General features: G+C 43.4%; 1 long non-coding RNA gene across 1 annotated transcript; it reads left to right on the top strand.

Annotated features, from left to right (window-relative positions):
• The first annotated feature begins 10,243 nt into the window (after positions 1-10,243).
• Positions 10,244-13,992, top strand: LOC129145761 (uncharacterized). Its single transcript, XR_008551781.1, has 3 exons — positions 10,244-10,312; positions 10,736-10,883; positions 12,689-13,992. It is a non-coding gene; the product is annotated as an uncharacterized LOC129145761 (long non-coding RNA).
• Positions 13,993-24,626: the final 10,634 nt, after the last annotated feature.

Raw genomic sequence — 24,626 nt, 5'->3', positions numbered from 1 at the left:
GCCACCCACTGACTCAGCGAGTGGACAGACTGGATTGGAACCTGGCCAGGTAAAGGGAGTCTGAATTGTTGCCAGAAATTCCCTAAATCAAGATGGCACCTTGTCTCCTCAACTGAATTGTGCCTTTCTTTTGGGAAATGAAGTCTTCTTCATCCCTTTCAAGATCCATAGCTGCCAGTGTGCGCTGCGGTGCCAACACTAAGTCAAAGGTTGGTAAGGGGGAAGGAAGCACGTAGCTGGAGTGGCCACACAGTGTTAACTGGACACATCCAGGGTGCAAAGAATATGTTCTTATGAACGAAACAGGAAAAATAGCTTCAGCTAGTAGGAAGTGATGCAACAAAACAAGCGAAAATAACAGAATGAAAAAGTAAAAAAAAGTGCCCTTCCAGAGACACGAAAGCCTCAGAGCCAGTTCCCGGCAGGAACGGCAGGAACATGTCAACGATGCAGGTGGGCAAAGGCGCTCTTGTGCTTAGTTTAAGGAAATGTGTTTCTTGGAGACAGTAATTTGTGCAACTTTATTATATTAGAAACCAGCTTTAAAAACATAGCCAAGACGCAGACCGAGTCAGATTGGTGGAGTCCGGAGCTGTCTTATCTGAGGGAGGTCAGCTTCACCAGATAAGAACAACTGTAAGGATTATGGTCAAGAAAACACTTGGAACTGATGAGGAAAAAATGAACTTTAACGTTATCACAGAAAAAAAGACAACTGGAAAGTACTGCTGGGGGGAAAGGAAGGAAACGTGTTTAATAGTCTCCCTGTCTGCACAAAAAGTTACTCTTAAAAAGTAAAGCCATCTCCTCTACCTGACAGCGTCTGTCGTTGCCTTACATTATCAAGCGCAGTCAGCCAGCCTCCTAACTCCCCTCTTACTACCCTTTCTACAGAGCCAGAGTTTTAAAAGGCCATGCGAGGAAAAAGAAAAAAAAAAAAAACAAAAACCACACTTGTAATGTCAGTCTATATGCAGAAGTTTCCAGAAAGCTCCAGAGAACCATATCAAAAACATAAGTGTCCTCTGTTCGAAGATCTTAACATAGGGGAAAGAATGTATGTACCATTTCTTGCCTAAAAAGAGAGCTTTGTTCTACCTTACAAAAGGCAGATTTCTCCTCCCTTTAAAAAGAACATCATTTTGAAACTTGGGGAAACAGACAAATAATTCAATGGAGAAGCACACAAAAAGAAATTAGAAGCCATGTTATGTGCTGCACAAGTTGAATAAGGAGAGGTGATAGAGGCTAAGAAAATCAGAAATGAAATTGAGTTTGAGAATTCACTACTTAAATTTGAACTAGAAATATAAAATAGCAAGATTTGTGGCTGGAAAGAAAAGGATAACAAGGCACACAACATAACATTGCATAAAAATTCATAACGGAGTCAATTTTGCTTATGTCATGCAACCATGAACGTGACAAAAATAAGGAAATAAATGGAAGGTTTTGCCCATTAAGATCAACACCATTCAACTTTGGGCCGATGACAGGGAAGCAACATTAGTGCCTTCGTGAGGTTTCTTGAGTTGTAGCTGAAATGCGGCTGTGAACTGCTGAACATGTTTAAATTTGTAAAATATTTATTACCTGACACATTGAAAAGAAAATGATACAGAATCCTACAAACTAGAAAATTAGGTAATAAATCTTTAGAACTAGCTAAACATTTGTCTTCTAATACATAAAGATACATATGATGGTCGATAACTCACTCCCAGCTAGCCTCAGAGTGGGGGCCAGGGGCCTCCCTGGTGGCGCAGGGGTTAAGTCTCAGCACTATGAAGTTATTGGCAGCCTCTGCAGCACGAGTTTGATCCCCAGCCAGGGAGCTACCCACATGGTGCAGCAGACCTCTCCTTTCTCCCTGCTGCTCCCCTCAGCAGTGTATTTCAGTAGAGCTGCCCATTCTGCTCCCCACTCTATCTCTGGTGGATCCTCTCACCCCCCACACCTCTAACCTACACCCCAACTCTTATATGCATAAATAAATAAAATAAATCTTTAAAAAAAGCGGGAGCCGAGTCTGACACAGGAGGAGAGACCAGGCAGTAAGGAAGGCGGGGGCTGCACATGCTTTCTGTGGCAACAGGCTCATCTCCATCTTATGCCAACAAGTGTGTTCACCACATGCCTATGCCAGCCAGGCCCACTGTAATATATTTATCCTGCTACTTCCAGGCTTTCTGCATAAGGTAAGCATAAAGCACAGGTGGATTCTCACACTGTGTGCGTATCGTAAAGCTTCACTTAGTTCTCCACATCTTCCCTGGTGATTTCTGACCCAGTGTTCAGTGCTGAGTCAGCAGGTGCACGACAGGCAGACACTCTGCACAGGTGTGTGTGGCACCTGGGGCCATTCGGTTGGCAAGTGATGTCAAAGGATATCCCTTGATGAGTCCCGCGTTGTAATGAGATTTCAGGTAGCAATGCAACAACTGCCTTGCAACTATTTGCTGTTTTAATTGTTTGAAATTCTCTGTGTTTAATGTTCAGTGGCATATAAAAACAGTATGACACACACTACAAAATGCTGCCTGTCTAAACAGAACAGCAAGGTGTTTAAAACCGTCCCTACCTGGTTAGAAATAGAGGCAAAGAAAACTCAGCATACACATATGAACATAGAAAGCAGCTATCAAGATGTACTTTCTTCCAAAAATTTTGTAGCAAAGTATATTGTTTTTCTACATCTGCTGATTATACAAGGAAAATGCATATATCTTCTATAACGTAGTATATTATATGCTAGCAGCATGCTTAGACTCCATGCTAATCACCACCTATAGTGCAATTGCCATTAAGGTCCAGAGAAGACCTCAATTTCTACATCTCTGACGTGACAGACGTCGACCTCTGCCTGACATCATAGTTGGCATCGCAGGAGAGAAATCAGATGGAGAGAAAAGGTAATAAAGAATTTCCCCTGATATATTTTCTTGTTTTACTTTGATGAATCAAAACAGATACTAGGTGCAAATAAACAATGATTACTTCATTGACATTTGATGCAAATAAAAAATTGTTTTAAAAATGGTTCATTAGGTTAAAGGATAGTTAAAAGTGATGCATTGAAAGACAACTTTTAATTGTTCATTCTCATTTGGATAACAAATATTTCTAGTGCATCACCATAATAATGCTGAGTATTTAGGATCACAGGATGATAAAAGGTAAATATATTTTAATGACTACATTTACTCGACAGTTCAAGAAGAGGGGTGTGTGTGTGTGTGTGTGTGTGTACACATGCCCAATTGCCTATCTATTGAGGGAGATAGAGAAAAGCAGGTCCCCATATCCTATCTGACAATTTTTCCAGGTCTGAGCAGGTAGAGACAATATTTTCATTGAAATAAAATTATCTCAAACAGGTAACATTTCAAAATACCAGTAAGCTTTCTGGAAGAAATCACCAGAGTGAAAAAACTTAAAAGTCTGAACTCAATGCCTCCACTTATTTTGAAGTCAGATTTCAAAATCAAATCTTTTTTTGTTCCAATACCAAACTGTTTTAATTATTATGGCTTTGTAATACAGCTTGAAGTTTGGAAGTGTGATACCTCCTTTCTCCTTTGTTTTCATCAGTAGGGCTTTGGCTATTCATGTTTTTGGTTTTTTTTTTTTGTTTGTTTGTTTTTTTGTGGTTCCATATGAATGTCATCAGTATTTGTTCTATTTCTTTGGAGAATGTCATTGAGATTTTTATTGGAATAGCATTGAATCTCTATATTGCTTTTGGTAGGATGGACATTTTAATAATGTTAATTCTTCCAATCCATGAGCAGTTGATGTCTTTCCATTTCTTTGTGTCTTCTATTTCCTTTCACAGTGTTTTATAATTTTCTTTGTATAGGTCTTTCACCTCTTTTTTTAGGTTTATTCCCAAGTATTTGATTTTTTTTGCTTCAATTATAAATGGGATGGTTTTCTAGATTTCTTCTTCTTCATATTGATTGTTTGTGTATAAGAAGGCTACTGATTTTTCTGTGTTGATTTTGTATGCTGCTACTTTACTGAACTGGTTGATTATTTCGAGTCGTTTTTCTGTGGCGTTTCAGACACACAGACCAATGCAACCAAATAGAAAGCCCAGAAATAAAACCACACTTATATGGACAATTTGATCTTTGACAAAGGAGCAAAAGAACATGCAATGGAACACGGACAGTTTATTCAACAAATGGTGCTGGGAAAACTGGACCACCACATGCAAAAGAATGAAACTAGGCTACTACCGCTCACTGTGCACAAAAATCAACAAAAAATGGATAAGAGAACTGCCCCTAAGATCTGAAACCATAAAGTATATAGAAGAAAATACAGGTAAAACACTACAAGACATACATCACAATAGTAGCTTTAAAAACTCATCACCCAAAGCAAAGATAATCAAAGAAAGGATAAACACCTGGGATTACATCAAACTGAAAAGCTTCTGTACAGCAAAAGAGATATTAACCAGAGAGACACCCCACTGACTGGGAAAAAAATCTCTGCACTCCATTCAACTGATAAGGGACTGATCACAAAGATATACAAAGAACTCACAGGACTCAAAAACAAAAGAAGCAAACCAGTCAAGAAATGGGCAGAAGGGCCTCCCTGGTGGCGCAGGGGGTTAAGCACCACACTATGAAGCAATCCGCAGCCTCTGCAGCACGAGTTCTATCCTCAGACAACGAGGGAGAAAACCACATGGCGAGGCAGACCTCTCCTGTCTCCCCGCTGCTCCCCTCAGCAGTGTATTTCAGTCAGTCTGCCTGTTCTGTTCCCCACCTGTCTCTGGTGGATCCTCTCACCCCCCGCATCTCTGGCCTGTACCCCAGTTCTTGTATGCATAAATAAATAAATCTTTAAAAATAAAAGAAAGAAATGGGCAGAAGAACTTAAAAGACATTTCTCCAAAGAGGAAATGCAAATGACCAACAGGCATATGAAAAAATGCTCAACATCCCTTATAATCAGGGAAATGCAAATCAAAACTACATTGAGATACCACCTTACACCAGTGAGAATGGCACATATCAAAAAAAAAAAAAAAAAAAAGCAACAACAAAAGTTGGCAAGGATGTGGCGAAAAAGGAACTCTCCTGCCTTGCTGGTGGGAGTGCAAACTGGTCCAACCACTATGGAAAGCTGTCTGGAGGTTCCTCGGTCTACTAAAAATGAAGCTACCATACAACCTGGCAATTCCATACACACTAGTTCAAAAAACAAACAAAAAAACAAAATCAAATCTTTGAATTAAAAATTTTCCATGACAGTATCTTCTGTAGCTCATTTCAGATGAAGAAATGCAATGGCTCGACAAAATACATATCCTCTCAGAGTCTCAAAACACAATGCGGTTTCTTTACCCTACCCTTTTATGTGAGTCTCCTCGCGATCAAACTGTTCTGTTGTGCTATGACCATCCCCAATACCTAGAACATCATCACGTGAGCTCTTGAAACTATGTATTTCATTTTCATTAGATACTGTGATTTAGAGAAATAACTTTCTGGAGAATTATACTTTGAAACCTTAAAATAAACTGTTATATTTTGCAGTCTCATAAACAGAAAACACTATATTCACTAGCTGTAATATTCACAACCCAACGTTCCTCTACCTGCGGCAGGTTAGATGGGTGGGGTTAGTGGCCTAAGAGACTGAGAACACAGGCGAACTCCAGCTCACAGGCTCTTACAACTGCTTAAGGGTTTGCACAGCCAACACATTTGAACACCAGTTTGAGCATTAGTAGCCAATAAAAGCAGACACAGTCAGTTCTCGTATGTGAGTGAGTAAAATACTCAATTCCCCTAGGGTACCCAAAGACCAAAATATTTTGTGATGATACAATAATGTCCTTCTGCGAGGCAGGGTGGGGGCTGAGGCCTGGAATGGAAGGGCACCCATAGAATTTAAAATCACAAGTAGGCCCAGCTAAAATCTTTATATCCCAAAGAAATAATGGGTAGTAATTGGTTCTGTCTGTATAAAGTTAAATTGCCTGAATGAAAGTGGTGGCAATAAAATTCATAAATCTGCCTTGTTTTACTTGTGTAGTTATTTTGTAGGTATAAATTCCAACAGAACCATCTATAAATTTTAGTCATATAATAGCCAATTGAAAGTTGTCACAAACTATGAAATTTCTCCTAGAGTGTTTATTTTTCCTATTAAAAAGTCCATGAGCATTGAAGAAGCAATGGAAATACATTTCATAAACGTATTAAAATGTGTCTTGTTAGCAACACTCAAGCGTGCATCGACCTTTCTCAAGGTCCTAGGTTTCCTCTAGTATTCAGAATATTATCATCTTAACACAATATTTCTTAATGTCTGCTACATTTCCTCAGTATTATTGGGCCATGAACTTGACATTAATTGAAGTCAGTAGGCTAACAAGCTAACTCGGAAGCAGCTGTCTCTACCAGCTCCCAAGACAGACACCACTGGTCATGTGACTTCTTACACCTTCCTGAATATAGAACTATTCTAAATCCAACCTCTGTAACATCTGCAGATCTTTCAAGTAAATATCTCAATTTAGGGAAAACTCTGTGTGTGTGTGTATGTGTGAGTGTGTGTACGTGCGCACATGTGTCTTTAAACAACACAATCCAATTGGGGTTTAGAAAGTATAATCGTGGCAAGACCTTCTCATGTTAGTAATCCTTCCAATTTTAATAAAATCCTTGCACTTCACACCCGTATTTGTCCCTTTGTATATAATACATTTCATTGTCTTTTTTAGATTATGGAGATATTCATTAGTGTTGTAGAAAACAGAGACAAGCATCCAGTAAAGGAAATAGTAAAACTTGTAACTTCCCCAATGATAGCACATAGCAGACTTGGCTCCGTTCGCTTGACCCTTGAGAACCTCTTTTGACCTGCTTCTCGTCTCCTCTGCACCTGCATCACACATCGCACCGCCCACCTGCTCTGAGCTAGCCATGCGGTCTTGTCTAATTCTTTCAGCTTTAATTCTTTCATTCCTCCTGCTCTTACCTGCCTGAGCTGGCTTCAAAAAAGCCTTTCTTCCATCCTTCATGAAAGACTGGGTGGTGATGGGCAGTGGAGGTATTTCTCTTTCCTGAACCAGTTCTCACAATAAGCAGAGGAGCCCAGTGTCAAGGCCAGTGCTAACGAACATCCCAAAACCGTTGAGTTTACACTTGGCTAGTGTAGAATGAGCCTCAGGGAGCCCCAGGTGGACTCTCTCACCCCACTCTCAGCCTCAACTTTGCTTTGATAGCAGAGACCTGGCCTCCTTGAGCTCCCGACACTGGTGGCTCCACAATATCTCAGCAAGTTGGGGCATTATTCTTGGGTCCCTAAACAGCACTTTTCCTTGAAGGGCTGCTCCCTGCTGTACTTTCTGGCTCAAAGCAGAAAGTTACTGATTAGTCAGCGCGATCCCAAAGTTGAAACCATCCATGTTTATAACTCTGGTTAGAAAAAAAGCATAAAATCAGGCAGAGAATTAATACATCATTCAAAAACATAGAGAAGCACAATCTCACTTATTCTAGAAGACCATCAGGTCGACCGAAGTGTATGTTTACTTTAAGCTATTAGGTCAATATGCATTAAGCCATATTTCTTTCTTTGGAAAGTTCTTGGTAGAAATTTCAGGGTAAGAAAAGGCAGTATGCTTCAGCCTGCTCTTTTAAAATTGTTTGGTACTTTATTGAGGTAACACTGGTTTACACACTGTGTATGATCTATGCATGCAGACTCACACCTGTTCGGATGCATGTACCACCCCACAGCCACCCCCTTCAAAATCCTCCACCACAGTCTCTGAGCCCCTTCCCCGCTCTGCTCACTTTGTTTTAAAGTGATGAAGTAAGTGTGCTGTTTAGGCCTGGAAAACAGAGGACAAGGCATTTTCTTAGGTAATGCTGCAGTCTCTGTCCATCTCTGCAATGAAACAGAACAACAGCTAGGAGCAAACACCTGGCGCTCATGGTGGTGCTTTCTTCCAAAAGTACTGAATAGGCAAAAGAATTAGGGACTCTTGTCTGGATATACTAGCCCAGACACTTAGGCCAGGATTCAACATGTCTGTGCCTTCATTTCTCCTATGATAATAAGGAAGTCTTAGAATCCTAGGAGTCCATGATTCTGTTTCTGTTACTCAAGAAACAAAATGGACAATCATAAAGTTGTAAAGTTTACGATGCACTTTACTTTCAAGTCAGAAGAAAGAGTCTCCATGGGCCCGAGGCTCTTTGCCTGTAGTCAGCTGAGTGGATTGGGATAATGTTACCGACCTCGCAGGTAAGATGGGCCCTACTAACCTCAGCATGCTTCTGATGGTCTGGGGAGCAACCGTTCTCCCTCACCTGTCCTCCACCCAGACTGCCCACCGGCGACATGCTCCACCTCAGAACATGGCGACCTCGGAATGTGGTGGCTTTGGCCACCACATTTGATCGAGTTTGACCTTCTTTCTCTTGTGCATTGTCTCAAAAGCTCACACTCTGCAGCAGCCTGGAAGGGTCTCTGCAACCTGGCTCCCAATGGCGTTGGGTGCACCCACGCCCACTCTCCCCAGGGCGTGGTCCACCCTGCTCTGCGCTCTCGCTCTGCTAGTCGTGTCTTGACCTCAGGGCAGTTGGAACACTCGCTCTTCCTCTTGTCCCTGCCACCAGGGTAGACCCCCAGGGTCTGGCTACATTCCCTCCTTAGTACTGAGCATCTCCTGATGCGCTTTTAAAATGTGTTTGTCTCTCTCTACCCAACAGAACGGACATTCCATAAAATAGGACTTTATATTTCTTACATATGTATTTCCTCAGTGCAGCTTCTTAGCAGGCTTTCAATAGATATTTCTTGAAGGAAAGAAAGCATTAACCATATTTTAGAGAATGCCAAGTCAGCAGACATTACAATCTCTGGAGGAGAAAGAATCAGGAGGCTTCCTCATAAAGACATCCTCTCTCACCTGACCCTGAAATGCTAGTAAACACAATTAGTCATGAGAGCATGTATGTGTGTGTTTATTAATTTACATTCTGTTTAATAATGTATAAGCTGTCAACTTTGAAAGCTTTCATCATGGGAACTGAAGGAGAAAATTGGCTGCCTTGCGTACTTGCATTCTGTGAATTGAGTTTGGGAAATCCCTATGATCGTGCCAAACGGGTCCTGCTGGGTTGAGTCGGCTCACACACGAGTCTACAGCTGTGTATCTCCCTTCACTAGTTTTAATCCAACAGCCTTATAAGCTATGGAATATTAATTTTTCCCAGGTAAAATGGATTATTGTGCACTTGAGATGATCATTATCTCCTTGAAAAAAATCATGTCAGAGAAACCCTCACTAACCCAGGAAGGGAAGCTGCACGGTACAAGATGACATCCTGTCACTCTGAATGTGTCCACTGAAGGTGCCTGATCACCTCAGAACAGGTCTTGGGCAGAAGACACAGTCACCGGATCCATGTTAGCGCTTAAGTTCATTCGCTCATTGATTCATTTTGCCTGAGTTCCCCAACTGTTAGTTGTGCATCTACTAGGTATCCTGTCTGTGATACACCCTGGTGGCGTGGAGCAAATGGAACTGGATGTGGTCAGTATGATGATGGAGCGTAATCCTGCTAGACAAAATTTTAATATAGAAACAAAAGCTACACGTCAGGTGGTGACTATACGCGTGATGTGTGGAATGTGTGTGATATGAGGTGCAGGAGGCTAATAGAGCCGCCAGTGAGGGCTCATGGGGACGTGTCTGCTAACAAGATGTAACCCACCTCGTGAGAAACCCACATGAGAAACCCACATGGCAGGAATAAATACGCATATATCCCACTATTGTGCACTTTCATGGCTAACACACCAAGTGGACTATTTATCCCATGCACAGAAACGTCACTATTTAATTCTGAAATGAACAAGCAACTGCTGTAGAAATGTAGACAATAGAGGAACACGGGAGTTAAACCAGACCAGTTCCTTTCCCCACCACCAAAAGAGACGGCGATGAATTTCTATGCACATAAAAAGTGTTTGTACTTTTATTTTTCATAACACAGCGGTGATCATGCTTTATTACCTGTATTCTCTAAGAGGAAAAATCCCATAAACCAGACCTCAGGTTTGGTCTACGTGATTATGCAGATCTATGTAGTAATTCTAGAATTCCGACAGGAAGACTATTAGCTCACACCCTCAATTATGGCATGTTTCCCCCATTCTGATGTAATTTTATTTTCATACACATGAGGCACTTAGTAAAAACCATAACTATATGAATAAGGGAATTCCTACAGCGCTCCTTCCACGCCTGCTCACACAATGTCAGAGACCAGTTGCGTTAGTTTCTAGTTTATCCTGCCTGCATTTCTTTCTAGAAATATAAACAGATTAGAGTTTAACTTTGGACCTTTTTATACATAACACAGTATACTGTGTGATCTATTTTCATCATGCATTTTTACATCAAAACAAATCCTATAACTCATTCTGCATCCGCTTACAGGAATCTTTCTCATATTTTTAATTTATATCGTTGCATAGTACTCCAATGATATATAATGATATTTTGGGTATTAGCACTATTTTTCTATTGAAATAATAGCTAAATGAATTAAAAACAATATATTTTGTTGAAGTACATTTCTGTATCAAAAGTTAAATGCATGTATCATTTTGCTAGTTACCACCAAATTCTTCTCCCAGAGGGTTGTACTGTTTTTGTTCTTACTAAAATCATGTGTGTCTTCTCCCACAGCTTCATCATCAGGACACACTGAATATCTTCACAAGCAGTGTCTATCTGCATGGAACTCAGTGCAGTTCTAATTTGTACCTTAATTATTATAAACTTGAGCATCTTTTCATGTTTAAGAAAAATTTTTATCTTTTACAATGCAATTTCTGTAAGTATCTTTTCCCACTTTCATTTGGTTTTATCTTTATCTCAGTTTTAAGACATATAAACATATACATACATATTTAATGCTATTGGTGATGTGATTCTCAAGTTTGTTCTTCCAGATTATGTATTATTTTTTGAATTTATGATTTTTTTTGCAAGAATTGGTGTTTGTTTAGTTTCAGTAAGTAGGCAGGAATGTATATCCCCAACACATCTGCCTAACGGAAAGACCCCACTTCTTGGTGGGCATAAAGCTGCTAAGTTACAAAGAGCTGGTAAAGAAGATATGTAAAGGAAACTGCATGGTAAACTGTTTTACGAAGGATGATGTTTACTATTGAGCTACATAAAGAACATAATACCTATGAATGAACTCTGTGAAATTAAAGAATATTCTGGATAAAATAATCCTCATTAATTACGGTTCTAAATGTATCAGTATGTTGTTCGGCTGACAAGATGGAAGAATTACTAAGATCTGAGGGATCTGGAGTTAGTACCAGATTTACCAAGATGGCTGACAGTGGACCAGTTTCTGTGCCATGAATCTGTCATGTATCACAAGGGTTCATAAGTCCTATCATCGGTACCTAGGGGTGTTATAAGAATTAAATGCAGGGTTTATCTAAAATTGCTTCAAATATAGTCAGTTAACTATTATACTGCAATGAGTGAACTGGGGTATTTATACGAACAAATACTAAAAGTCAAACATGCTGTATAACTGAAGATAGAGCATCCCTATTTACATATCTGAAGTACATGAAGCAATAAAGCACACAAAGTCATCACCCCAGTTTTTTTGACTATTACATCCCATTTATTTGAAGTCCCAATTTTGAATCAAAATGTTAAAATTATTCTGGGGTAACTTGACACGATCTAGAGACGACCTACAAGGAGGGTCATCTGCGGTTTCCCTTAGGACTTGATGATTTCAGGAAGCAGAAAGCAAAACAAACTTGCTGGAACTTCTGCTGTTGTTTGCTTGTTTAGTAGAAATTCTTTAGCAAGAGATTTAATCAGTTGTTCATACTGATTGGCTCATTGGAATGCACTTAACTAAGCACAAAACATCGGGTCATTTTGATTGAGTCCATTATTCAAGCTGCTAATTTTACTGTAGAGAACCCTGGTGGCCGCAGTGGATCAGTCTCCCCAGCCCCATGTTTCCAACGGGCTCAAATTGCTCCCTTTCCTCTTTGGATGAGAATATTTGTGTTCAAACCCAAATGACGTAGGTAGAAGTGGGACCCCGATTCTGTATGCTCCATATGAAATATAAGTTGTCAGTACAAGCGAACATGTGGCTACAAATCACTGACTCTCCTCTGGTCCCTCTTGCGGACGGGCTGAGCCACACCAGCGCAGGGACAGCCACCTAAGCTTTCCTGACAGGGTGAGTCCCAGGCCAGCTCTCCCAGGACAAAAGAAGAACGAGCTCTTTCCCTGCCAAGTCTACACAAGTCTACAGTCTATCTCACAGAGGTTCTGCTAGTGAACAAGGCAGATATGTGATGTAGAAATATTAACCCCACAGTCAGCACCCATGGAAAAAACGTCCCAGATAGTCTTAAATACGTGTTTGAGTTCATATGTCAACCATCTCTCTCTCTCTCTCTCTCTCTCTCTCTCTCTCTCTCTATTTTTTGCTACTGTCCATTGAAATAAACTTGAAGAACTTGAAGAATGAGTGTACAAATAGGTTGTCAATTCACTTTACTCCCCACGATACCAGTAAAAACCACAAATAACATGCTTTGATTGTTTACATGGTTCAGCTCATCTATTATGTCCGTTTCACAGATGATGGTACCAAGGCGCAGAGGGGACTAAGAAACTTGCCCACAGCTGGAGAGTTATTAATTGGTGGGCACGAGTCATGCCATCCAACTGCACCCTTACGCACATCCGGACAGACCTAAAAACACTGATGATAAACTAGGGTGAGCCCTGCCATGTTCAAGAATAAGCATTTGACAATTAGACCGTCATGAAGTGCCACTGCCATCTATCAAATGAAACTGTGACGTGCGTGCCAGCACATGTTGAACTACTTTTGATCTAACAACCTGCCTCGATGCTGACAAGCTTCCTGCACAAGATTCTGTTAGCCAACAAGGTCCTGATTGTCTACCTGCCTGTTGTTCCTTCGCGATCTGGAGGGCTCCAAGGACAGGGGAAATGTTGAATTATTCTCATGTTTCCAACAACTGTATAGTCTCAGAAGCATGGAGTGAGTGACCGTTAAATACATCTTGCTACTAGTTTCAGGATAAGCAAGATGCCCCTCTGAGGATCTCCCAGCTTCATCATTCCTAGGCCTGCGTCATCAAAAGGAACTTACTACTCCTGAAAGCTGTTTAAAACACCAAAATTCCTCCCATCTGGGATATACAGAAGCAAAGCAAAGGGACAGATAAAACCAAAACAAACCCCTGTGTTCTAACTGCAGAACTGAGGCGACCGGTGCGGGGGGAGGGGACCCCAATGGACTAGGGTGGAGGCTTCTTGGGGCTTCTGTGGCGGCCATGGTGTGATGACACACATGTAAAGATGTGAACATGCCTGTATCCTAAAGTATATACAGTGCTGTAACCAGCATCACCTCAGCACACATAATTTAACACAACACTGAAATAGCTCACGGGAGTCCAGACTCAGGCAAGCCCATGGTCCAGCTTCACTGCTGCTGACCAGTGACTACTCCCCATCGCGACGCAGTGTTCTGTCTGTCGTTACAGCAAGAGGCTGCAAAATTGAGCACCGACACTGACGTCCTGAGGGCAAGACACTGTCCCTAGGTCCCTGGCAGGGCCTGGCAATGCTCAGAGCCACGCGGTCCATAAAAACCATGGTCACGACGAAGGAGCCCTCCCCGCGACGCAGATGGGACAAGGGAGCCACGCTGGACGCAAGCGACCCTGGGCTGAGCTTGAACCTGAACTTAGCCCTTTCTGATGCAGAAAATAGCGTTTTTCATTCTACATGTTGAGGACATTTGGAGACTCAAGCTATCTAAGGGGTTTCCTCCTCCCCCTGTTTAGAAAGCCCATCTCGAAGCGCTGGTGTCACTGTCTAATAATTTGAGCACGGTGTCGAGAATAAACAAAAAATTAATATTTCAATCAACTCACAGTACCCAATTACTTTGTGGTTTCTCAACCAACAGATCCTAAAAATACCAGTGCAATTCTGTCATCGAGAGGGTGTCCTCTCGCCCTACGACAGCTCTTTCTCTAAGACCTGGAGGACAACACAAGCGGGGGAAGAGCCTCCTGATGAGCTGGAGGGGGCGCTGCAGAGGCAAGAGGAAAAGTGAGCCCCTTAGAGTGAGTTGTGATTGAGTGACTGGATGAGTGAGCACGCGTCCAGGTACACATGCAGAAAGGGGCTGGCCAAATGCATGCATGGGTGACTGGATGAGCATGTGAGAACACATAAACAGACCAGACATGTAAGCAGAGCTTGTGCTCACAGCCCATGAAGAAGCCCAAGAAGAGCCCCTGACCCTCGAGGAAGCTGTAACCCCTTCTCTTCCCTGACGTGAGCACATCACAACTGTCCCCGTGAAGGTCACTCCAGGAAGGGGTAGACTGGCATTTCTTTAGGAAAAGCCTTGCGTGGTCAAGAAAACATGGCGTGTCCTGTAGTTTTCACACATCTCTTGGGGATGGATCTTGCTGAAACTTACGGTGATAGGGCCTCCCCTGGAGGCGCAGCGGTTGAGCGCTGGGCTGCAAAGCTGCCCACAGCCTCTGCAGTGCCGGTTCGATTCCCGGCCACCGGCGAGGGTCCCACATGGTGCGCAGACCTCTCCTGCCGCCCGCTGCTCCCCTCAGCAGTGTGTTTCGTTAGTCTGCTTGTTCTGTTCCCCGCTCTGGCTCTGGTGAATCCTCACCCTCCCGCGCTTCTGACTGTACCCAGTGCTTGTATAAATAAATAAATAAATCTATTAAAAATAAAAAAAAATAAATAAATAAAACTTATGGTGAGAACATCTGGAAAGGCCCTAATCCCTCTGATTCCAGAAGCCTTTTGTGGCATCACAGCCGCAAGGCTCCTACAGAACTAGTAATCCCGACACGTTATTTGGAAAACAATCTCTGAGATTATTTGTATCCATCAAGGTGTTAGTCCGTTCTCTTCTGATACTTGCAGTGATTAAGTTGTTAAATGTTCTTTTTTTAATTCAAAATATGAGAGGCCAGCTGAGGTCTTAGTCAAAAGGGGGAAAGAGCACATGTCCTGAGGTGTGTCTTTAAGTCTCAAGGCAAGCCCCTGCCCTCTGTACCCACCGCTCCAGCTCCAGGGCAAGGCTTCATCTTCCCAGCCCCCTGCTCCGGCCTTCAGTCTCAGCTGGAGAGAGGCCCCTGAGGCGGAAGTGGCTCTGGGGTTGGGTAGAAGCCACACGGCTGGGAAAACAGCAGGGTTGCTGGGTGGAAATAGCTGAAGTAGCTCACAGGAGTTCAGACTCAGGCAAGTCCATGGCCCAGCCTTTGCCAGCTGGGGAAAATCAGCAAACCCACCGGCCACGCCTGGGACTGGACGGCTCAGTCCGTCAGCAGCAGGCAGCCTCGAGGCCCCAGGGCCCTCCGCCACAGCTGCCGCTCCCTGCCAGCCCTGCGGCCATGCCACTGGGCAGAGACTGTGAGGCTTTGAGGCCAGCCGTGCAGGGCATCCCGGAGGGCGAGAGTATGAATCACTCCTAGTGGGTGACCGGTGTGTTACCTCCAAATCCCTTTTAAGAAGCCAGAAGATCTGATATCCAGGCTTATGGCCTGATCCTGGGGCTCCCGGGAACATAAAACATGGATGAAAAGCCACACACTGAAACTCTGATCTCATCCACAAACCATCACACGGCGCTCACTGTTCATGCATTTTAGGGACTTCCTAGTCCTTCTGGCCGGGGAGAGGAGGAGCAGGGCACGGAAGGCTCTCTGCCTCCACAAACGCACACGGTAACTCGGCGAGGCATCACGATCATCCTAAAACAATCAATAACCCTGTGACAGATGCATCACATGACCAGGTGAGTGCCACAGGGGTCACAGCAGAAGGAGCATGGTCCCGGGAGGAGAAGGCTTTCAGAGCCAGGGAGGAACAACAGGCCTGCTCGGGACGCGGGAAGGGTCTGGCTGGCAAGCTCCAGGGGAGGCTTCATGGAGGCAGACCTTGGTCTGTTCTGGAGCCAAGTCAGCCTCACATCTCTGACGCCCACGCGCTCTCCCAAGGTCTCAGCCCATGTGCTTTCCAGTGTTTTTCTCTTCAACATTTTCTCACTCTGAGGTCTTTCCCAGCAGTCGCCAGAGGCCCTCACCTGCGGCTCCCAGCACACAGTGCTACTGTGTAGGAGAGGGGAGGGTTTCTATCTCCCTCTCTACGTCTTTTTGTTAATTTTGGGGTGGGATGTTAACCCAAATGTAGGCATCCCAGCCACCCTTTCATTGAGCACAATCACAGCCATGTAACATCAACACTCAAACACCAGAGCCCATGACCTTGCACGACACCGGTGCTTCCAGCTATTTCTCAGGATGCTCGTTAAATGATGACGATTCAACCTCCTTGGCTTTGACCCGCTGTGGGAGTGTCCCCAGTAGAGCCAGTCGCAGGGACACCCCCCCTTCCTGTCCACTTCTTAAAACCCCTTTTATTTCGTTAATTGCTCTCCCCAATTCCCTGTTTCCCTTCAAGCATCCGGGGCTAGAGATGAGGGGCCACGTCTCTTTCCAGCGAATCACAATATCATGATTATCTGTCATCTCTCAGTCGCCTCTCCCGAGAGTTACGCCTCACAGGAATAAGGCCTCCTCGTAAATATTTGTCAGATGAATAATTCAGTAAATATTGGAAGAGGCGACTTAGACACTGTAGTCCTTTGGCAAAGATACAGGTAGGTCAAAGGGGAGAGATGACAGGAAAAGCTGAGTTTTATGTCAGCCAGGCCTTTTACATCCCAGAAACCATTATCAAAAATTTCGTGACGTTTACTTTTCCACCCGGCTTAAGGTAATCCGCAAAAGAGGCTGATGAACATGTTCTCTGGTCCAGGAATATGAAATCTATCACTGGTAAGGCTGGCAAGGAGCACAGGTAACGCATAAGCACGGAGGCCAGTGGCACACCTGGGTGGCTCCTGCGGACACGCAGGCTCCTGGCTGCAGGCCACAGGGGTCTGAGGCGAACAATGGGGGAGGGCAGCAGGGGGCAGAGACTCCACTTCTAATAAGGCAGATGTGTATAAAACTCAAAAGCCTAATTCAGAGGAAAGTGGGCGGTAGGAGCTTTCCCACGGAAGAAAACATGGCACAAGTGATCAACAAATTCTTTTGTAAACATTGACCACTCACATTGAAAAAAGCAATCAAGAAAAGCCGAGGCTTTGTAAATCCACTCCCCGCGCCCTGGAGAAGCCCCACGTGAGTCCAGTAAGAGCGGGTCTGTCTGTCTCGCGGGTTCATTTGGAAATTGGAATGTCCCTTCAATTCGCAGACAGAGACGGGGCAGCGAGGGCACCTGCTCACAAGTAACCGGACAGCCGGCCTGGGAGACGGCGTGCAGGGCGGCCCCGGGAGGGCACACGCCAGGCCTCAGCTGCCTGCCAGGCGCCCGGCAGTAGAAGGGACTCCCATTTTGCTTCCACACTGTCCTCTCCCCCCGGGCGAGGTCACTTGTAAGGCAGATAGCCCCGCCGAGGAGCTAGTAATCAGAGGTACCTCAGCACTTGGAGACGAATGAGACACGTCACCCCACACCTGGGACTGCAGCTGCATCCGTCGCGCTGCAGAAAACAATGATGCACTTCGGGCAAAATGTAAAATAGAACTCCTGGAAGCGGCTGAGAGGAAATCAAAGGAGGCGGGAGTTGGAGGTGGGCCAGCTTGCAGGCTCGTCCCTGACAGAATCCCCAGTGTTCACAGCAAAGAGCAGCTTAATCTTAAACAAAAGTCCTGTCTCGATTTGCTTGGGGCATCAGAGGATGGAGCAGTGCTGTCGACGAGGTGAAAAACAATTGCAAGCAAGTTTGAAAGGAAGGAATAAGAGGTGAGGGGAGCCCCAAATCCAAGTATAATCTGCCCTTGAATTCTTGCTTGACCCTTGACCTGTTCCTGTGTGGGAGACTCTGGTGTGCTCTGACGGGGCGAGAAGGCGGAAGCCTAAGTCGACGGGAGAGATTCCAGTTGCTCCAACCCTCGCAGGAGGCGTGCAGAGTCCAAATTCCTCCAGATGAAATAAAAACAGAGCCCACAAGACCAGATTTTAGAATTCGCAGAAAGGAACTTTGAAAGAGCGATTAGGAGTATGCTCAGGGATTAAAAAGCATCATGGACACACAGGACTTGTATTTCAGCAAAGGAAACCATTAATGAAGGAACTGGAAAGTGCAGAATGGCAGGATGCATTATCCAAAACTGACCCAAGAATTTATAAGCAGATTGGAGATTAAGACAACAGAATCGTGAATGTCAAGAAAGATATACACGGAGACGAAGTCATGAGTTAGAACAGAATGAACAAGAACAAGGACTCGGTGACATTTGAGACATTATTAAATACATATGTGTGGATTTCCCCCAAAAAGAGACCAAGGTGGGTGGCAGAAAAAAACATCTGGAGAAGTAACAGGTGTTTTCTAAACTAGTCGCTATGTGGTATTAAACAAATCTAGATGACTAGAAGTGAAAGGCTGGGGAAAAATAAACCATTTGAACAGTAAGCATAAGCAAGCAGGTGTGGCTCTGCTAATATCAAACAAAATAGACTCCAATAAAGCTGATTTTCAAACATGTATTCTGTATTGGAGCGGGGCTGTCTGCAGATGTGAAGCGGGTGCAGCTGCTGGCAGTGTTATACAAGCGTCACTATTTTTCCTTTAATTGCATATTTTTTGAGGCAATGTCGGCTTCCGGTGTGTGCACTGATCCGGGGACACACCTCTGGAGGTCAGTGTCACCGCCAACGCACCCAGAGGCCTTTGCTCTGCCCACTGTGCCCTCTCCCCTCCCCCTTTGATTCCCGCTCCTCTCTCTCTTCCTGGTGGCCTCGATTCTGCAGTCAGATTTCTAGGATTTTTTTGGTTATGTCTGATTCTTTGTTTTGTTTCTTTTTATTCCACATGAATGAAATCCTTAGGGATCTGTCTTTCTCTTTCTGATTTACTTCTCTTAGCATAATCCCCTCCAATTCCATAGTGCTGTTGAAAATGACAAGGTTTCATCTTTTTTTTTTTTTTTTTTGGAATAGCTGAGTACTATTTCATTGCATATATACGCACACCACATCTTATTAATGCACGCAACCATGGTTGGGCACAGTGACTGTTTCATAACTCGGCTATTGTAAATAATCCTGCAATGAACATAGGAGTGCACACAGCCCCTTGCAAAAGTGCTTGCATTCTTTGGCTAGGTACCAAAAAGTGAAATTACTGCATCCAATGGCAGATCTATTCTTAATATTTCGAGAATACTTCATAGCGGAGCACTTGTTGCTTCTGGTCTTTTTGATCTGAGCCATTCTCACAGGTGTGAGGTGATGTCTCCTTTGGTTTTGATTTGTATTTCCCTGATGATGAGTCAGGATGAGCTTTTTTTAATTTTTTTTTTCATGTGTCTATTGGCATCTGTAGTCTTCTTTGGAGAAGGGTCACTTAGCTCTTCTGCCCATTTTGTTAATTGTGTTGTTTTCTTGTGGAGTGATATGTGTTTCTTGTAGATCTTGGCTGTTAACCCTTGTTGAGATACACATACGGTGTGTGCAAATACTGTCTCCCATGTAGCTGGGTGTCTTTTCACTTTAATGACTGTTTCTTTCACTGCATAGTAGCTTTTTAGTTTGATATGGGTCTGTTTGTTATTTTTTTTAATCTTTTTTTAAAAAATTATTTATTTATTTATACAAGCACTGGGTACAGTCAGAAGCTCGAGAGGGTGAGAGGATTCACCAGAGACAGAGCAGGGAGCAGAACAGGCAGACTGACGAAATACACTGCTGAGGGGAGCAGCAGGTGTGGCAGGAGAGGTCTGCGCGTCATGTGGGACCCTCGCTGGCGGCTGGGGATTGAACCAATGCTGCAGAAGCACGGGCAGCTTCTCAGCCCAGCGCTCAACTGCTGCACCACTAGGGGAGGCCAGGGCCTGTTTGTTATTTTTACTTTGTTCCCCTTGCATTTGGAGTTGAGTTTCTGAAGATATTTCCTCATGTGACATTGTAGAGTATTTTCCTCTATGTTCTTTTTGATACAGTTTTCCTCATCTTTTTGTCCACTTGTTCTATCAACTTCTGAAAGAACAGTCTTTAATTATAATGATGATTTTGTCCACTTTTCCATTTAAATCTTATTAATTCTGCTTCAAGTGTTTTCAAGGTCTGCTCTTATGTTTGTGCTTTTTTGGGTTTGTTATGTCTTTTTTTAGGAATTGATGTTTTTCCATTATTCATTCTCATTCCTGGCATTAGTTCTAAGTCTGACGTCTACTTCACTTTAGATGTAGTGAAGTCTAGTGAAGATTTATGTAGCTACTTCAGCTTCCCTTTGATAAATGTTTGCACAGAATATATTTCCTATCTTTTCACTTTTAATAAATCAGTCTTTTTCATAAGCAGAGTATAGATGGATCCTGTTTTAATCCACTTGGATTCTGCATTTTAATTAGGATGTCCACAGGGTTCATGTTTAATTGTTGACATGGCTGGGTTTAGATCTATCATATTGTTTCTTGTGCCTTCAAATATTTAATTTGCCTCTATATGTGTTTTGTTTTAAATGTAACTTTTACATTTTAGGATTCTATTTTATCTCCATGAGTGACTTACTAGTTATATTTCTCTGGGTGGTTTTCTGTGGCTTTTAGGGTTTACTGTACACATATTTTATTTAGGGTTTACAGTATCCTCCATATTCATATTTATGATGTATCTTCACTTTTCTTGTCAAAGCCTTATGGCATTGTTCTTCCACTTCCTCCCTCCCATTTTTGTAGGACTATTGTCCTGTATTTTAATTCAAATCATTTATATTAAGGCTATAAACACCACTATAAATTTCTTCTTTCCTTTAAGTGCCTATTAGATAAAAAGGATAAAAATGAGGGGAAATGAACTGTGTAGTTGCCTATATTTACCATCTGTGGGGTTTTCATTCCTTTGTGTGGATCCAAATTTTCTTCTTGTGTCTTTTCCTCATCCTTAAATAATTTTCTTTAGTATTTTTATAGTGCAGGTTTTATGACAATGAATTCACCCAGCTTTAATCTAAAAAAGTCTGCATTTTGGGGGGGAAGAAAATTTTAAGTTGACACTCCTGGGTTATTTTTAAATTATTATTCAGTACTTTAAAGATTTCTTCTAGACTGCCTGAATTCTGATTAGTAGCCAGAATAAATCTCAGATTTATTCCTCTGTACATAATGTGTCTTTTCCCTTGGACATCTGCTTTACATATTCTGCTTATCACTGGTTTTCAGCATTTTCATTGTTTTATACTTTTCTGTGTCATGTATTTAAGGGTCATTGAACCTCTTGGACCTGCGAGTTTATAGTTTTCATCTAATTTGGAAGCCTTTGGCTATTATTTCTTCAAATCAATTTTTCTGCTATTCCTTAATTCCTGTTTCTGTGACTTCAAATTTACATTACACGACTTGATATTATTCTTTCCAACTTTCAAAACGATTTTTACTTCAGCCTGTTAGTTAATGTTGCAATGTCTTCAATCTCACTAATGATTTCATCTGCAGTGTCTAATCTACACTTAGTTTCATCCACAGTATTCTTTATCATAGGTATGTCTTGTCATTTGTAAAATTTTCTTTTGTGTTCTATTTTATCTTTTACTCCTCACTATGCCCATGTTCCCCTTTATGTCTGTGGGCATATTCACTGGATCTTGTCACCCGCCGCAGGAGGTCTCGTAAGAGTCTGTTTCCATGGATCACGTTCACTTTTTCAGACATGGACTGCATTCCCCTGCCTCTTTCCACAGCAAGTAACATCCAATTTGGTGCCTCATGTTGTAAATTTTATGTATTTGGCTGCTGAGTCTGTTCTGTTTCTTTAACAAGTATAGGTTTTGCTTTGACTTGCAACTAAGCAGTTTGCAAATCACTTGATCATTTGAGATTTGCTCTTATACTTGCTGTGGGTCTAGCCCCTCTAATAAGGAATGGCCATGCTAAGAACGCAGCTATGGGGGCATCCCATCCTTCAAGACTCATTCTGCTTCTTTCTCTAAATTTTTCTTGATCACCCGGTAAGACTCATCCTTTCTCCAATGTTGTGGAGCACAGAACTTTCTCACCACCCCTTAGGCACATTCATTTCAGTACACTATGTGTTTCTTAGGTGTTCTGGATCATGATGGATTAATTTGCTCTTCACCACATCCTCTGTGGCACTGGAGAGTAATACCACCGCTGCAGACACGTACATTAAAGAGATACAGCCACAAATTTAAAGCACTGTCCTTTTCCCTTTGTATAAATTTTACTTTTGGCTTTGGAAACCCTGTAGTTCTGTCTCCTCTCTCCTGCTGTGATTCCTCGGTTCCCAAGGACTGTCTCCCAAATTGTCCAGATGCAAATCCTACATGAATTGCTGCCTAGAAATTTTGTAATTTCAAGCTCAGCACACGTAATGAAAATGCATCCTTGAGACTATTTTCCATTTCTTGAAATCCCGCCTACAGAATGAGGGTAAATTTTTGGGTGGAACACAAACGCTTTGGTTCATAGACATGTCCACAGACGCCCGTGTGTGTTCATATGACACTGAACATATACTATACACTGGTGATGAGTCATGGAACAGAACACCTTTCTACCAGGTGCTCTGGTCAAAATACCTGAACAACAGTGGTCCATATGGGCACAAAACAGCAGGACTTACAAGAAACATCAAAATCAAGAGCTGATCCTTCAAAACCGATGCAGTTTGTAAGCAGCAGCATAACGCTGGTCCTCACTGACATCTCCCACAACTGAGGCAAAGTACTGTGAAAATTTTTAGAAAATCCACCTACAACAACAGTCTTGGGGGTGATGGCCTGGACAAGAGCAGGAGGAAGTGGAGCAGGGGTGCTGTCAAGGAGAAAGTGGGAACAACTGGAAGGTGGGGTTACCTCTGTGGGGAAGGGGGTGATGATGGGTAGGCAGCTATTTTTAAAGGGCCATATCGTCCCTAAAGCCCTTCAGTGCTGAAATCATTTCTGTGCAGCTGTCAAGCTTGGAACTTGCCTCCTCCTGATAAAATATTAAAGCTTGTGGCCACCAGTTGGGTTCTCCTGGCCTTGGAAAACCGCACATGGGCAAACACCAACTCTCTGCTCTGGCCTAAGCCTGCTGTCTTGGGATCATTATTAACAGCCTCCCTTTTACTCTCAAAAGCATCTGGGTTTCAACAATAAATCGTATGGTCACTTTATTTTGTTATTTACCAACATGTTACTGTACAGCACAGGAAAGCCTGTATAATAAGTTAGAGTGAATGCAATGACAATGGCATGCAATGACAGAAACGACAGGGAAGACACGCAGAGACAGTAGTACTACCTTCCAAGCCGAGGGGCATTTAACCTGAAGGGTAAGCAGGTCCAGCAATGAAAGCGTGGTCGGGGTAAGCACCACACTATGAAGCTGTCCACAGCCTCTGCAGCAGGAGTTCCATCCCAGGCCAGCCAAGGAGCAACCCACATGGCGCAGCAGACCTCTCCTGACTCGCCCACCACTCCCCTCAGCAGTGTACTTGGGTCAGTCTGCCTGTTCTGCTCCCCACCCTGTCTCTGGTGAATCCTCTCACCCCCCACACCTCTGGCCTGTACCCCAGCTCTTGTATGCAAAAATAAAAAATAAAATAAAATAAAATCTTTAAAAAAGAAAAAAAAAGATTCCTGAGCCAGGGCCAGAACCACTGAGTCAAAATTGTGTGTGTGTGTGTGTGCACATGTGCAAACATGCATAAAGTTTCTTAAGGCTTCGTGCACACAGATTTCACCTAGGGGGCCTGGCTAAAGACGCAGGTTGTGACACATGAGAAGGCGCGTCCCCAAGCTCCCCGGCAGGCGGGCACCCAGGCCCACTGGAGGAGCAGGCGCTGCGGCCGATCATGCTCTTCAATAGTCGTCCTCCCACCAGCTCCATTTCACAGGTAACTGGCTTCCCGCCAGCACCAGGAAACAATACGCGGCAGAGAGCGCTTCCCTGAGGAGCTTGTGAGGAGGAGCCGGAAAGCGCAGTGATCATTTTCACATTTTGAGAAGCCCATTCCATTCACCTTCCCAACACACCAGGCTCACCACGGCCGGGCCGGGCACCCTCCAGCTGTGTGCTGTTCGATGCCAAATTTGTTTCCTGAGCAATCTTCGCCGGGCATTGCTGTACCACCTTCTTCCCATCATGCAGAGTGGAACGAACTGTCATAAGTTCTTCTAGACACTGATCAAGGGAATCACGGCTTCTCATCTCTGATTGCCCCCCAACAAAGCAGCACGCTCAGCAGCCAGCCTCCTGTGCTCAGACTCGGCTTCATCTACTCCTATCGCAGCTCTTTTGCCATGGTGTTCACTACCTGACAGGCCGTCTATCCACTGTTTTTTGGGGAAACCATTTCACATGAACGGGCTCACAGATCCAGCAGGCGCCTTCTGCAGCACAGGAACTGCCGCTGTCAGGAAACAGATGTCAGGCACACACAAGGGATCACTCATCACATGCAGAGCCCGCCCGCCCTTCCCTGTGTGATG

Source organism: Talpa occidentalis, unplaced genomic scaffold (genome assembly GCF_014898055.3).
Source record: "Talpa occidentalis isolate TD23 unplaced genomic scaffold, MPIMG_talOcc4v2.1 talOcc4.10, whole genome shotgun sequence".
NCBI lineage: Eukaryota > Metazoa > Chordata > Mammalia > Eulipotyphla > Talpidae > Talpa > Talpa occidentalis.
Note: the sequence above shows the minus strand (reverse complement) of the source record. Positions and strands in the feature narration are given on the sequence as shown.